The sequence below is a fragment of the Notolepis coatsorum genome, assembly GCF_963971535.1.
Source record: "Notolepis coatsorum genome assembly, chromosome: 11".
Classification (NCBI taxonomy): Eukaryota; Metazoa; Chordata; class Actinopteri; order Aulopiformes; family Paralepididae; genus Notolepis; species Notolepis coatsorum.
Genome location: NC_140175.1, coordinates 10,350,682 through 10,367,782, shown reverse-complemented (window position 1 = coordinate 10,367,782; position 17,101 = coordinate 10,350,682). Strand labels below are relative to the sequence as shown.

Sequence of the window (17,101 nt, the reverse complement as noted above, 5' to 3'; positions counted from 1 at the left end):
GACTTTTTGGAGGGAAAACAGACTGCTTTGTTTTGTCAGCCAGACAAACAAAGACCATCAACAACTTATCAACTATCATTCTTTATACTGTAATATTAGTCTGGTTGTATTCACTTACGGCATAGTGTTTGTGATTACAACTATAGCATTTTCTTATTGTAATTTGTATACACTCTTAAACTTTGATTAAACAACTGTTATACTACTTTCCTCCTAATTCCTTCTGCCTGCTCAGTCAGTTTGAACAGAAGTGATTCCCAGAGCTTTAAGGTATTGAATCACAACGCAGAGTACTAACAAACAGGTTCTGATCAGAGCAGAACCGAAACAGCTTGGGAATCCACTTCACCCGGAACCTGAGCACCGTTGTAGAAGGGATAGAGGCACGCGGGGCGCCTAAAACCAGTTGCGTGATTACGAAACCTAGCCGCTTTTCTCGGAGACGCTCTCTGATTGGCACTGACTGACACTCTCTGATTGGCCACTGACGCGTTTGCCCAAACCGCGACGAGCTGTGTCTTTGCCCATTTCCACGTCAAACAGCCTGCAAACTACCTGGCGTTCTATCGCCATGCTCTAAGACAAACTCTAACCTTAACCAACTTCGAAGAGTGCCTAAGTTTAACCAGTGTAGAAACAGGCGTCGGCCAATCAGAGAGCGTCTCCGAAAAATGCGGCGTGCATATGTAATCACGCTGCCGTCCCACGATTGGCGCACATGTCACATGACCAGAAACGTGCGTGGCCAATCAGAGCGCAAAACGGGAACGCGGAAATACGAGTGGTTTGGCAAGATGGCCGCGCGTCGCAGCAGCTAACGTTTCTACAGCCAGACTGTTTACATTGAGGAGCTTTTAACTCGCTTCTCTGGTTCAAAACCGTTATCAAAGGACAAGTTAAACACAACACATTTGTGATCGGCCACCGTCAACTCCTCTGTGCAAACACGACTGACTTTGAACCCGATTGTGAACCAGATCAAGTGTGTTGTTGTCTTTGTTGTGAGTCGGACCAGAGACATCCACGTTGGAGACAATGAAACGAGTCTCTTGCTAACGTCTCTGTGGAGAACAGAACTGTACTGGACCAAGACTTCACATCTGGAACCACAACATCTGTAAGTACAATTATGTTCACATTGTTTTCCTCGTATTGCTTCTTCCTTGCAGCAGCGGCTCGAACGGAACTGTTGCGGCTACATGTTGATTGATTGATTGAAAACTTTATTAACAGATTGCAGAATGGGTACAGTACAGTACAGCTCAATACATACAATTGTTAAGGGGATGCAGACCAGAGAAAGACTTTCGTCTTGTTTACATCAGGGTCCCCCATTTTCAATTCATCGTAACATATATGACATACATGACATAGAGATAGACAGTACTGCTACATCTATACATTTATGACATACCAGATTTGCAATTACAGTACTGTTTGTGATACAAAAAGAGTCCAGAAACAAGAGCATATACATTTGACGTAGAAACTGTACATTGGATTGGGTAGGTGGGGGTGGGGGGGGACTGTACATTGGAGGTGGTTGGGTGGGTGGGTTGGGTAGGAGTGGGGGGGGGGGAGGTTGGGTGGGTGGGGGACACTGTACAACTGTACAAACAAAACTGTACATTGGATTATTGACAAGACCATACTTGGTAATTTACTGTACATTGGAGGGGGTTGTGTTCGGACATTTACAGGGGCCAGTTTCGAGTTGCAGTCTCCCTTAGGTGTTTTTTGAGAGTGTTTTTGAAAGTGGGTAGTGATTCACATTCCTTTACAGCTTTGGGTAGGGCGTTCCACATTGATGTGGCATAATTGCGAAACGTGTTTAGTCCCTTGTTTGAGCCGAATCTGGGTTTAACATGATTTGTGGAGCTCCCTCTGGTGTTGTGATCGTGGTATTCACTGACCTTTGGGAAGTATTTTGACATGTACATGGGTACCTTGGTCGTGTAGTGTATCTTGTAGACCAGGCCCATTGCAAGTTGCTGTACTCTGTCGTCTACTCTAAGCCATCCTAGGTTGTCAAAGTGGGCAGGGGTGAGGTGGGTTCTAGGAGTAAGGTCAAGCAGTAGTCTGACCAGTTTGTTTTGAGATGTTTGTAATTTTGTTTTTAGCGCCTTTGAGGTGCTCTGGGACCATGAGGTGCAAGCATAGTCGTAGTACCCTTGAATGAGTGCTCCTGCTAGAGTCTTCAGGGTATTCTTGTTTACCAGTGAGTAGGCCTGCCGCGATAAGCAATAAATCGATTAATTGCCGCGATAATTAAAATGAATGCAATGATTTTGACGGGCGCGATTAATTTCTATTTGCGCGTTTGTTTTAATGAGGCGGAACCAGTGCCCCTTGTCAGTCACTCTCCGTGTGGGTTGGCCGCTGGCGTTACTACAGAGCACAGCACGGGAGCTCCGTGGGGCAGTAGCAACGCCACATATTTAGCTTACCTACATTTCTCAATAGTGTTGCTCCTTTTAACCAAGTAGCGTTATTTGTAGTGTAACGTTAGAATAACACAGAATAACGTTAATACAATTACATGCATCAGTGTTTACAATGAACGGGTGGGGCTAGTCAAAGCACTGGAGACGGGGACAAGTTAAACATGAATTAATTTATTATAACGGGTCGTTTTCGAGTCGTGCTGCAGTGCCTACGCACCACAGCTATTCTATTATATACGGCTTTGACGCGTCCTCCTCATCGTTGATTGCCTGTAGTAGCTGCATCTAACGTTAGTAGCTAACGTTAAAACTAAAAAACACAACCAGACGAGACAAGTTATCGGCTAGGATAATCGCAACAATACTTCCGGTCCGGTCGGTGGGCTTCAAAATAAAAGTCTTAAACCGGAAAAGACGGAGCGGTGGGCTTCAAAATAAAAGTTTGGGGAAATAAATTTCTCAATTTTTTTTTAACCGGTCGCAATAATATCGCTTATCGCGATATTTTCGGGGGCAATTAATCGCCCAGCAAAATTTGTTATCGTGGCAGGCCTACCAGTGAGGAGATCCGGTACAAGAATCGAGTTCGTTGGTTGACTTTTTTTTTATTACATTGGATGCCATTTTGTCACAGGAAAGATTTGCCTCTAGGATGGAACCCAGGTAGGTAATATCTTCTTTCCTTGTGACAATATTGTCACCCACTGTAACTGAGAAGCCATCGGTCTTGCTAAGTTTGTTATTTGAACCGAAGAGAATGGACTCTGTTTTGCCCATGTGTAATGATAGTTTGTTATCAGCGAGCCATATGCAGATTTTGCATAGTTCTGAGCTGAGGGTTTTTTCAACCTGTAACTTGTTCTTGTCAGAGACCAGCAGGGCTGAGTCGTCCGCAAATAGGAACAAGTTGCAGTCACAAGCTGACGACATGTCATTTGCATAAATTAGGAACAGTAGCGGACCTAGTATGCTTCCTTGTGGAACACCACAGCTTACTGTGAGCGGGGGGGATAGGGTACCGTTTACCTCCACCATCTGCTCTCTCCCCTCCAGGTAGGATTGCATCCAGCTCACTGATAGACTATCAAAACCAATTGCTTTTAGCTTGTCAATCAGAATGGTGTGATTGACAGTGTCGAAGGCCTTTTGTAGGTCCAGCATGACCATGCCGCAGTATTTGCCCGCGTCCACCTCTTGTTTGATGTGGTCGTTTAAATAGAGAAGGCATGTGTCAGTGGAGTGGGATGTTCTGAAGCCAGATTGGAATTCGTAGATTCGATTTTTTTCCGCAAGGTATTTTTCGACCTGTTCGTATACAATTTTTTCCATGACTTTCGAGATGGGGGTAAGGATAGAAACAGGGCGGTAGTTGCCTGGGTCTAATTTACTGCCTTTTTTGTGCAGAGGGGTCACTCTCGCAATTTTGAAGTCCTTGGGGACGTGTCCCTGTTTTATGGATAGGTTTATTATGTGTGTGATGACTGGGGTGATGGCGGCTGCTGAGTCTCTGAGGAATTTGGAGGGGATGTTGTCATGGCCAGTGGCCTTGTTAGGTTGGAGGGCGCTCAGTTTTTTGAGTACCTCATCTGTTGTTACCATTTCCAGTTTGAAGTCGTCTTTGTGGACCCCTAGGTTCTTGTAGTATGCTACTATGTGTTCTACCCCATAATGCCCTGAGTGGGAGGGTAGTTTGTTTACCAGTGTTGTGGCTATGTTTGTGAAGAAACTATTTAAGTAATTGGCTACATCCAGCTTTTCTGTGGTGAGCGTGTTGTCCGTCTTTATGTTTATGTTTGAGAATCTGGTTTTAAGTTTTTTACTGCAGCCTAGTTGGTTAGTGAGTAATTTCCAAAGTTCACATGGTTTGTTTTTGTTTTCCTCGGTTTTGTCATTGATGAATATTTTTTTTGCTGTTTTGATCATGGAGTTTACATCATTTCTTAGTCTGTTTCTTTCCAGTTTGAGTTCAGTCACGTGGGCTTGGAGTTCACTGCTCGTGCTTATGGTAAGCTTTGACTGACTTTTACGAAACTCAGAGCATTTTTTGTCTCTGGTTTTCATAGCGGTCAGTATTTCAGCGTGCATCCACGGCTCCGCGCGATCTTTTACCCTGGTGGTTCTTAGGGGGGCCATGTTGTTTAGTATTGTTGAAAATTTGGTTTTGAAGACAATCCATGTTTCTTCAACCAGTGTACCATTGAGCACATCTGACCAGTCCAGACCCTCCAGTTCAAGGTTAAAGGCCTCGCTAGAGTAGGTTTTGAGGTCTCTAGATGTGACTGTTTTGTGACAGCCAGCCTTTTGTTTTAGCTTTTTGCGCGTACAGAATATCATATAATGATCACTTAACCCGCATGCTATAACCCCTTTATTGGCGAATTGATTGAATGATTGAAAATTGTATGAACAGATTGCAGAATGGGTACAATACAGTATAGCTCAATACACACAATTGTTAAGGGGATGCAGACCAGAGAAAGACTTTCGTCTTGTTTACATCAATCAATCAATTCCATCTTCAAAATTGATAAAGTAAGTGCCGATGGACATCATAATACGTAAATTAACACTTGTGTCTGTGATCAGTACATACATTTTTTTTTATTTATCCAGGAATGTCCCATTGAGATACAAGATCTCTTCTTCCAGGGAGTCCTGAACTATCCTAACATACGAACTATCCTACATGTCTGATCAGTACATAGAACTATCCTACATGTCTGTGATCAATACTAGAACTATCCTACATGATCAGTACATAGAACTATCCTACATGTCTGTGAGTGATCATACTAGAACTATCCTACATGTCTGATCAGTACATAGAACTATTCTACATGTCTGTGATCAATACTAGAACTATCCTACATGATCATACTAGAACTATCCTACATGTCTGTTCAGTACATAGAACTATCCTACATGTCTGTGATCAATACTAGAACTATCCTACATGATCATACTAGAACTATCCTACATGTCTGATCAGTACATGAACTATCCTACATGTCTGGGTCTGGGATCAGTACATATAACTATCCTACATGTCTGGCATCAGTCCATAAAACTATCCTACATGTCTGGGATCAGTACATAACACTATCCTACATGTCTGGGATCAGTACACTTTTTCACACCTTAACGACGCAAAGTTATCTGCTCTTGGTAAGTCATATTGTAACATGTCCTAATATCCAATGTGTGGTTTGCTAAACCTTGACTAAACCTTCTCAGTTTGTGATTGTTCTGTTCTGTTAGAACAATCATATTTTATGTTGCATGGTTTGGAGAGCTAGGAGGCTTCCTTAGAAGAGACTCTGAGTTCAGTGTAAAAGTGAGAGTAAGACAGACTAAAGTAAACACGCTCTAGCCTAAAGCTAACATTTCCTTTTTTCCCATCGCAAACCGTTATTTCAACTTGTTAGGAAGTGGAGGCTTCCCTCATTTAGATTAGATTAGCTGTCATTATACAGCACAAGTACACTACAACAAAAAGAAGTTTGGCAGATTTAGGCAATTTTTTCTGTACATAATGAACCATGACATGAACGTATCTTTTTCTCTTCACCTGCTGTAATTTAGCCTTCACTTTTTTGGCAAATAATCCACTGCGTCCACCATGATGGATTTGTGATCTTTGTGTCAACGTCTAGAGAAAACCCTAATGGATTGTCCAGACGTCCACACGCTTCCCATCACCCGTGACAACAAGGATGGTCTGCTGGACATGGACAAGCTTGCCAGAGGTGATCATTTTACCACTTCATTTACATTCTTTAAAGTAATTTTGTTCTTAATTTCTATCATTCCTAAACACCTCATGGATGTCAATCAATCTACATTTTATTACAGACCCAGGGTCCATATAAAAGACAGGACAATACATAGAATAAATTACATATAAAAGGACCATTAAAAAAATCAGTTTAAAATAAAATACAGATTAATGTCATATAAACATAAAGACAACTGTCTGTGTTTCCACTGCTGGGATTGAAGGACAAAACCAAGATGAGCTCATTTACAGAGTAATTTACCAGACAAACACATGTAAATATAAGATTTCTTAAGACAGCTTGGGGAGGAAGTCCTGCAGCCACAAACATCTTACTTGCACTTAGGGATGGCACCGATCCGATACTCGGTATCGGTCCGATACTGGCCAAATTCACGGGATCGGATATCGGAAAAACACTTGAGTATTACCCCATCCGATACATGCTGTAAAGCATGCCATCACGTGAACAGTAACAACGTTATCGTTAGCTAAACGTGAGAGTCTTGTTAGCAGTGCGCCGCGATCATGTCAGCTGTGTGGAGTTATTTTAAGCTCAAAGAAGAAAAAGGCAAAACAGCCTGTGGTGTTATATATCTATGGTGTGCACACTAATATGACACAGATAGCCCTTTTACACCGGCCAGGCTCCGTGCTGGAGCCGGTTCCCGAACGTAATCTCGCACCGGCCAGCGCGTTCACACCGGGATTAATTGGTTCAGAACGTGACAAATCGGTGCTCAGCTGGCACCGGAAAATAGTTGTTTTTTCCTCGTGAACCGTGACGTCATCAGTGGGCGTGTCATATTCTAGGCTGTGAAGACGAGTAAACGGGGGGAAAGTAGCGAGTCGGCATTGCACTCAACCGATCCATTCAACAGGAAGCGATTTGCGACTGATCTCAAAACGAGATTAGATTCAAATGTATTGTTATGATACAGCACAAGTACAATACACCATCCAACCATAGTGGATAAAGAAATGCTCCAGAAATGCGTGGAGAAAGGCTTAGCGAGCCTCAACGCGCGAGCACACACTGTTTGAAATGAATCATTCCAGCAAAGTAGGCTTCTATTATTCGAATTACTGTTTTAATGGGTATCATAGTAGTAAGTCCTACTGTAGAACATGACATATGACATCTGATTTTATTAATGCCAATGCTAAAAATTAGGGACAAGCGCAATTGGCACAAGTGTAAATGATGGATTAGTCACTCACAGTTAACATCTGACCGATTAGCTCAACTGGTAAGTCCGCTGGCTGTGGATTCTATGGTCACAGGTAGTGATGCACCGATGTGAAAATTGTGGCCGATACCGATAACCGATATTAATATTGCTGTTCTGGCTGATACCGATATTTACCGATGTCGATATCTTGTATAGAAAACACTTTTTTATGATAATCAAATAAAGAGCAAATTATTTTTTAAATATATATATATATATATATCGGCCCTATCTTGATATCGGACCGACACCGATGTGTAAAAAAAACGGCCATATCGACCGATATTATATCGGCGGCCAATATATCGTGCATCACTAGTCACAGGTTCAAAGCTTTTGGCTGACTGACTGGCAACATTTCCCCCAGTCACGTCGATTTAAATTTGATTTTGAGTAGAGTGAATTATAACTATTGATTTGAGTGGAGTGAGTTTTAACAACTCCGTCCAAATGACTGCATTAGTCCAAGTGTCCAAGTGTCTTAATCAGTTCATTTTTGTAGGTCCTGTGCGCGGTAAACAGATTAAAAATCTTCTTATTGCAATCCCAAAAGCTTCGATAATCCAAATGTCCACGACTTCAAGTTGGTAGCCCGATTGATATGTCCCAGAGGCAGAGAGGGTTAGCCTTATTCTGCTTCCTTGACGAAAATATGCAATCCACTGATTAGATCCATTTCGAGTTGATTTGAGCATAGTCCGACAACCGGCACGAAGCACAGAGCACAGCAGCGTCAGGCTTCATGGAGGCAGTAGAGGCGGCGGTAGGAACGGCCTTGAGGAGCCTGGGGAGAGGAGAGAAATGTGACTGTCTCTGGGAAGGCTGGGAAGGGAAAATAGGCAGCGTAGCGATTTCAAAATGAGATTCGATTAAAATGTATTGTCATTATACAGCACAAGTACAATACACCATCCAACCAGAGTGGATAAATGAATTAACCTTAAAAAAAAAACGTTTGGAACCAAGAGATTTTAACCTGTGACCATAGGTTCCACAGCCAGCGGACTAACCAGTTGAGCTAATCAGTCGGATGTTAACTGTAAGTGACTAATCCATCATTTACACTTGTGCCAATTGCGTTTGTCCCTAATTTTTAGTATTGGCATTAATAAATCAGATGTCATGCTAATGTCATGTTCTACAGTAGGATTTACTACTATGATACCCATTAAAACAGTAATTTGAATAATAGAAGCCTACTTTGCTGGAACGATTAATTTCAAACGTATACAGTGTGTGTGTGCTTTTGTGTGTGCGCTCGCGCGTTGAGGCTCGCTAAGCCTTTCTCCACGCATTATTTTTACCTCCGCCTGAGTAACGCCCCTGTTGATGACGGACACAGTGGAATGTTGGTTCTGCTTAAATGGGTGTGAACACGGGCCGGTTCGCCAGAGAGCACCAAAGTTCAGAGTCTCCAGAAACGGAGCTGGAGCTTGAACCGGAGCCCTGCTGGTGTAAAAGGGCTAACCGAGAGTACTGGCCACCGTACTGGGGTCACAGACGGGTAACGTTAACTACTAGAAGCGGATTAGCTACGGAGCTAACTCACAAACAAATACAGAGGACTTGCGTGTATACTTGTCGAATAACACGACACAGCCGAGTGTACCATCTCCAAAGCGATGGTGGCAGCAACACTGGAAACTCCATGGACTTAATTAAACACTTCATGGAAACGGAGTAACATTATGTCGAGTTCACGAATGCAGAGAGGAAATGTTTTGCAGCAGCAGTTAACGTTAACGTCACTGGAAACCCTTCAGAACAGCCCCTTTCTGTTGTTGAAAATGTAACGTTAGGTATCCTTGCTTCATGTTGCCAAACCGGCATTTGATCTCCGAATAAGTACAATGTTGTGTTTCTTTTTCGAATGTAGCCAAGAGTATAACCATAATCCTATTATAAAAACAGCAGTCAAAGTGTATATTTTCAGCACTATGTGCATTGCACCGGACCGGAAAACGCGAGGACAGGAAGCCGTCATGAGTCTTATGTAGTCTTATTGTAGTCTTATTAACACAATGGCGCCCAAGGACGTATATCTCCGTGTTTCGATTCCACCCGTCGTGGACAGAGGCACGGATAAATCCGTGGCAAGTTGTTATTGCTTTTATTCCATTTTAATAACCTATTCAAGGTCGCCGAGCGGCACTGCAGATCTACCCTACTCTATGAATTCGAGAAGGTGCAATACCGGCCAGATCCTCTTAGGGGCGCTATCGCGATAATGCAGTGTTCCCTGCTCAGTTTCCAGTATTTGTGGTGAGCGCCTTGCCCACTGCACCACGTAGCCGCCCACTATAATTTTATAAACATGTCTCATGGACAGACTTGGGCGAATGATGAGGTGAAAGCCCTGATCAACATATGGTCAGAAGACCAAATAAAACAACTGCTTGTGGGCACCCACAAAAACAACGAGGTGTACAAGTTGTTTACCGAGAGGATGGCGGTAATGGGGTATAATAGAACGATGGATCAATGCCACGTCAAAATAAAAAAACTGCGCCAGCAATACATTAAAGTCCACGACTTGCTGCGAAAAAGTGGGAGTTCGGGGGACGAGAAAGACAAGTTCCCTTGGTATGATGACCTGGACGCTATACTTGGCACAAGACCAACATCCAGCCCGAAACATATTGTCGAGTCTTTCGAAGATGAGACCCAGACGGCATCATCACCAGCACCGACTGAAAATAGTGTTGCCTCCGCTGATCTGGAGTTAGACAGAAGTGGTAAGAGTTTTTTTTTGTGATCTGTATTTCTGTGTGTCTAGTACAGTGTTTCTCTCTTCACTTCACACCAGAGCTCTTTAGCCCTGCACCTAATGGAAACAATAACCCAGGCAAACTTCTGCGAGCCACACACACACACACACACACCAAAGCTTCAAACACTTTAGATGATCTAGCCTTTGACAGTATGTAAGGATATGAATTTATAAATTATATGCCAGGCCTATGACATGTTCTAAACCATTCTTGGTTAAATTGTTATTCACATAATTAATTTAATTAAACACACTGTAATTTATTTTATTAACAGGGGATCAAAGCTCAGTGGAGTTTAACAAAGATGATGACAGCACACCCAGCAGCACAGCCCACAACCTGGGGGAACCCCCATTTATGTCTGTAGCCCTGGACGATCACCCTTAGCTCCGCATCAGATGGGGTCTTGATGTATTGACGTCGCATGACCTGGTTTATGGCTGTCACAACCTCTTGGGTAATGAGACAGGCAGTGGACATGCCAACACCAAACAGGTGAGAGATGGATCTGTACTCCAGATTGGTTGCCAACCGCCACAGACATATTGCCACCCGTAGCTCAACAGAGACAGGGCGTCGGTAGCTGGTATTCTGGTGTGTCAAACTGGGTCGCAGGATGTCACACAGGTGCAGGAAGGACACTCTTTTCATCCTGAAGTTGAGTTGCCAGTCTCTGTTGTTCCAGTTGTCACTGATATGTTGCCACCAACTACAGGGACGTGGAATGGTCCACATGCTCCTGTAAAGATAAAGTACATAGTATCATTGAACTGTTTGTTTATTAATTGATTATTCAATGTGTAAATGTTTATAGTGGACATATTTTAATTAAACGTATATTATACTCTATATTTCTAAATTGCACTGAATTTTTGTGTAGTTCTCTTTCTTCCAGCATGACTGTCTGTAAAACATGTTTTATAGGCAATGTCACAAACAGGTAATTTATGACAAATAGGGAGTCCACACGTGATAACAATTTAACAAAAAAGAATTTACCTATCTAAACAAACAAAAGCATAATGACATGAACAATGAAATGTTTTGTATAAGAATCAGTGGTGAGTGCAGTGTGTGGATGAGTGAGTAAGTATGCTGTGGTGTGTGTTTGGTGTAAGTATCAGTGCTATAATATGTCAAAGGATGCAGCTTGGGTGTTGGTACAACCTGTGCCTGGGAGTGGAGAAGCAGATGGGAGAAGCAGACAGAAGGTTTAGACAGGGGAACATATATACTGTTGCTACAGGCAGCTCTCTGCACTGCACAGGTGATTCAAATTGGGGTAACGACCTACCCACTCCACCCTGCTCTTTGAGTCAGAAGACTCCCCATTTGCAGGTAGAGTGGGGGTCGTCACACCCTCCCCCTAAAGAAAAGGGTTCTACCCTATTAACAAATTACATTTTTATTTACAAACAAGCTAACCCAAATGTAACAATAATACTTTTTCCCAAATTCAAATCAAAAACATAGTTTTATCCTTCACCCATTCCCCTCACCATCCTGCCTCCGCTCTCAGCAACATAGGGCCCTAGGAAGCAGTTTAAGAGAGCAGGAGACAGTAGGGATTAGGGAACAGACAAAACAAGGGTTACACATTAGATAACAGCACACACCAATTTCAAAAATACAAATGTCTCAAAAACATTTGTCAAACAGGGATATGAAAGAGCTAAATAAAGCAAACTAAGAGTCACTGGTTCAAAAACCTCACAGCAAACTCTACAATGTAACTATTTATTTTCTCCCTCTAAATTCAAATCAAAATAGTTTATAACCTTTCCAGATATCCCTGGTATATACAAATAAACAACATCAATATCAAAATCACAAACAAAGCAACACAATTTCAGACACAAATCATCTCCAACACCCCTGCTGACCGGTCACCCTTTCCCCTCACCCTCCTGCCTCCGCTCTCTGCAACATAGGATCCTAAGAAGCAAATTAAGAGGGTAAGAGACAGAAGGGATTGGGGAACAAACAAGACGAGAAGAACACAGGATGTTAAAAGATGAAATGTACTTCAAAACAATCGAGTCAACCCTATAATTAAAATCTACCATTTAAATTTAAATGGTCAACCACGCCCAGACGCATGTCATTAGGTGCTGGAAAGTTGTGGGCACAACAACATCATCCATCTCAGCACAATGACCATAAAGAGATTTTATCTTTTTTCCCCTTCTCTTTCTCTTGTCCTTTCTCTTTTTTCCCATTTTCACTTTCTCCTTCCCAACCATCTCACTCTGAATAGTCACATCATGAACAGCATTGGGACCACCAATTTTCTGACCAAACCTCAGGTCATTAGGGCTAAACCCTGTGATCTCCTGGGCAACCTCTCTGGAAGCCAGTAGGAGCCACGGCAGTCCCCTCTCAGGAACGGGTACTGGAGAAGTGGAACAGAGAGAAACATGACTGTAGTCCCTATTATCCCCCCCCCCCCCCTTTAGATGGGAAAAAGTTGGTGGGCGTTAGGAGGTTCACATGTTCACATGTTATTGCATTTTTGCCTTTGGCAATAACATTTGTCTCATCAATCCTTCCAAACGGCATGGCCGGCATGTATATAACAGCGTTTCTAAAGCCGGATCACTGTCCTGCTTCCTAACTAACGTAGTCTGCGACATGGACTGAAATGGGTCAGGCAGAACCAAACTAATATGAACAGTCTCAACATCCGCGCCCTGGGAAGCCCCCTGCGCATCACACGTTGCTGTCATTGCCTGTGTCACTGCACAGGCTGGATGCTCAATGACAACATCTGATATGTTGTCATAGTCAACATCGTCAAACATAGGACTAGGAGAATCTTGTGAGTCTGGACTAGGAGAGTCTTGGGTGACTACACTTGGGAGAGGCCCCTCGGCCCACACCCGCACCTCAGCAAGATTGTTACCCAGATCGATGTCCACACCCAGGCATGCAGTCGTGCACACACGCGGTTACACGGCGTGTTAGTAGGCAGAAGTGCGCGGTGCGATAAGTACCCGGCCGTTATAGAAAGCAATGAAGCTACCCGCCGGCACTTATCACCTAGACTTTGCATAATAATAGGATACAAGCCCTGGCTGTAGGCTACCAATTGGTGGGGGGCTGCTTGATCTCCCGACTGGAAGGATGAGACAAGTTGTGCTTCAGTCTGAAGGAAATTCCTTCTGTAAACTAACTCTAAGTTACATTGTTAATTTAGTTTGTATTTACTTTTCTAGTTTAAGTTAATTCAATTAAAGAAATTGTAACTACAATTACATTTAAAACATTGTTATGCATAATAATCATCTGTTCTGTGCGCAACTGAGGGAACATGTATGCGGTGTGCGCGCGCGCGTAGCGTGTGGGCAGTTCCCATATTACGACTGCACCACTGTCCACACCATCTACAGGCAACACAGCGCGCACACCTCTCTGCATATCACCACTCCCCAAACCTGAAACGAGAGACATTTTAGGTACAGGAACAGGAAACACAGACAACGTTGGACGAGGAGAAAACAATAAATCTAGCTCCCTATGCTGCAGATCTATTTTGGCAAGCTCAGCCTTTTGCTTAATCTCCTCCAAAGCGAACTCTTGTCTGTGCTCTGCCTCATCCAAAGCCAACTGCCGTAACAGAAGTTCCTTCTGCCGCTCAAAACTGAGTGCCATAGTGCACTACTGGCCTAAACAAAGTGTGCCACACTCAAACAAAGTGCCATACGTCACTGTTGGCCTACAAAACAAAACCTATGCTGGGACAATGAAGCGTGAATACCAAGAAAAACAAACAGTCTGATCAAATGAAACCTCCCCCCCCTGACTAGCTACAGTGCCTAACTAACTACCTCAAAAGCTCAATCTTCATGCTACTACATGCAGGGGGTACTCATGCACTGGAACTCTCTGGGCAGAAGAAGTACCTGTTATACAGCCACTCCTCTGAGCCAGAGACGTGCTCCCGAGAGGACACAAGCGCCAATGCCAGTGCCTGACTCTACCCGCATTTGTAGCCGCCTAAAAAAGAAAATACCAAGAGTAAGACCAGTCCCCCTATTGGAAACCTGCCATCTTTGCCTAACTTGGGATTTATGGTTCCTAAAATACACAGACTGTCATTAAGGTATCAAACTCCAAAGCCTCAACACAAGCAATAACAAACAAACAAAACAAAGTAACAAATCTCCACCACAAGAAATCTGCACAAACAAACTGCTACTTTCCCCAAATACCAAACAATCAAACCACAAGAACAAAGACCAAATCACATGTGCTTACTCCCCAACAGTGGCATACAAATAATTAGGCTACAAACAAATTCTAGCCAACAGGCTACAAATACTAGCTGCAAACCTCAGGTCACAGACACTAGTCCAAGATTAAGATTAGATTAAGTAATTAGCCTAAATATTTTTTTCAAATTAGCCCTTCTATAAACAGACAGAGCCCAAACAAATCGTCCCAACAGGAACTCAAATCACAAATGCCAGTCAAATTACCAACCACAAATGCTAGCCAAAGTACCCAGCACAAATACTAATTTAACCACACTAGGTCAAATTACAAACAAAGTGAATTCCCAATTTCTACCAAAAGGTCCTACAAACGGCCCGAGCCCCCATATATGACGAACCAGAGGTTATCATATAAAGGGAGTCAACACACGTGATACAAAGTTAACAAAGAATTTAACAAATAATAATCGAATTAAACAACAAATGTGTATAACAGACTGGACAGAGGATCACAAGTTGGTTCACTTGGTGGCTGATACAACCTGTCCTGTTTGATGGGGAAAGCAGATGGGAGAAGCAGACAGAAGGTTTAGACAGGGGAACATATACTGTTGCTGCAGGCAGCTCTCTGCACTGCACAGGTGATTCAAATTGGGGTAACGACCTACCCACTCCACCCTGCTCTTTGAGTCAGAAGACTCCCCATTTGCAGGTAGAGTGGGGGTCGTCACAGCAATGAATAAAGATAATTTGATTGATTGAAAACTTTATTAACAGATTGTAGAATGGGTACAGTACAGTACAGTTTCAAGTTTCAAGTTTCTTTAATAGTTGTCATACAGAAGTACAGAATACTTTCATACAAAATGCTTCTTACTGTTACGCTCCAGAGACTGTGCTAGACAAGATAGTATCAATAACATAGTATAGCATGTAATTTAGAAGAAGAAAATGAGGTCACAGTGTTTGGTATAGACATATGTACAATGTTCTGAGTTACCATATAATATACAATACTATGCAGTGTACTAATGTACAGTACTATATAGTGCAAAGCAGAAATGGGATGAGGTACAATTTAGGTACAATTTACAGTAAGGTGTACGAGTTGTAGTGCAATCCTTCATCAATAAATATAAAGTGTGGGGAGTGGGTGCTACAGTGTGTTTGTTTAAAGTGGGTGTGTGCTATAAAGTGTGTGGAGTGGGTGCTACAGTGTGTTTGTTTAAAGTGAGTGTGTGCGTGTGGATGTGTGTGCTATGTGCGTTTGGTGGTTGTTGTTGTGTAGTGTTCATTGTTCGTTTAGCAGCCTGATGGCCTGGGGATAGAAGCTTCTTCTGAGTCTTTCTGTGCTCGCCTTGAGACTCCGGTATCGCTTGCCTGACCGCAGCAGTTCAAAGAGGCAGTTGTTCGGGTGACTGGAGTCTTTAATGATTCTCTTAGCCTTGCCCTTGCAACGCTTGTTGTAAATGTTCTGGAGGGTGGGGAGCCCCCCTCCAATTGTGCGTTCGGCTGAACGTGTCACTCTTTGTAGTCTGCTTCGGTCTTGTGCAGTGCTATTCCCAAACCAGGAGGTGATGTTGCCGGTCAAGATGCTCTCTATTGTACATGAGTAGAAGTTCTTAAGGATCTTCTGACTGACTTGGAACTTCCTTAGGCGCCTGAGGAAGTAGAGGCGTTGTCGTGCCTTCTTCACAACACTGTCAATGTGTGTGGTCCATGTCAAGTCCTCGGATATGTAGGCTCCGAGGTACTTAAAGCTGTTGACTCTCTCAACCGGTGGCCCGTCGATGCTGAGGGGGCTGTAGTCCTTGACCCCCGACCTCCTGAAGTCCACAATCATCTCCTTTGTTTTGCTGACGTTCAGGGAGAGGCTGTTTTCCTGGCACCATCCCGCCAGGACCTTGACCTCTTCCAGGTAGGCCCTCTCGTCGTTGGCAGAGATCAGGCCCACCACCACTGTGTCGTCAGCAAATTTGATGATTGTATTGCTACTCCGCTGAGCCACACAGTCGTGTGTGTACAGGGAGTAGAGGAGGGGACTCAGAACACAGCCCTGGGGGGCCCCTATGTTGAGGGTGATGGATGAGGAGGTGCAGTTGCCTGCTCTCACCACCTGGGGTCTGCCAGTCAGGAAGTCCAAGACCCACTGGCAGAGGTCATAGTTCAAGCCCAGGTCCCTGAGCTTGGCTATGAGTATGGAGGGGACTATGGTATTGAATGCCGAGCTGTAGTCGATGAATAGCATTCTCACATAGTTCCCCTGCCTCTTGTCCAGGTGTGATGCTGCTGTGTGCAGCACATGGGCTATGGCGTCCTCCGTGGACCTGTTGGGGCGGTATGCAAATTGCAGGGGGTCCATGTTGATGGGGAGGGAGGAGCAGATGTAGCCCTTTACTAGCTTCTCAAAGCACTTCAAGGGCTATGGAGGTGAGAGCTACAGGGCGGTAGTCGTTGAGGCAAGCAGGCTTGGATTTTTTGGGTACAGGGATAATAGTGGACTTCTTCAGGCAGGTGGGGATGACAGCCTGTTCTAAGGACAGGTTAAATATGTCAGTGAATACTGGGGCCAGTTGGTCGGCACAGACTTTTAGGACGCGGCCGGGGATGCCGTCCGGACCTGCTGCCTTCCTGATATTCACTTTTTTAAAGGTCCGCCTCACCT

The 17,101-nt window shown here is 43.7% G+C and overlaps 1 long non-coding RNA gene across 1 annotated transcript; it reads left to right on the top strand.

The window, feature by feature from the left end:
* Positions 1-1,021: 1,021 nt before the first annotated feature.
* Positions 1,022-10,718, top strand: LOC311236871. Its single transcript, XR_014620256.1, has 3 exons — positions 1,022-1,117; positions 6,098-6,190; positions 10,497-10,718. It is a non-coding gene; the product is annotated as an uncharacterized lncRNA (long non-coding RNA).
* Positions 10,719-17,101: the final 6,383 nt, after the last annotated feature.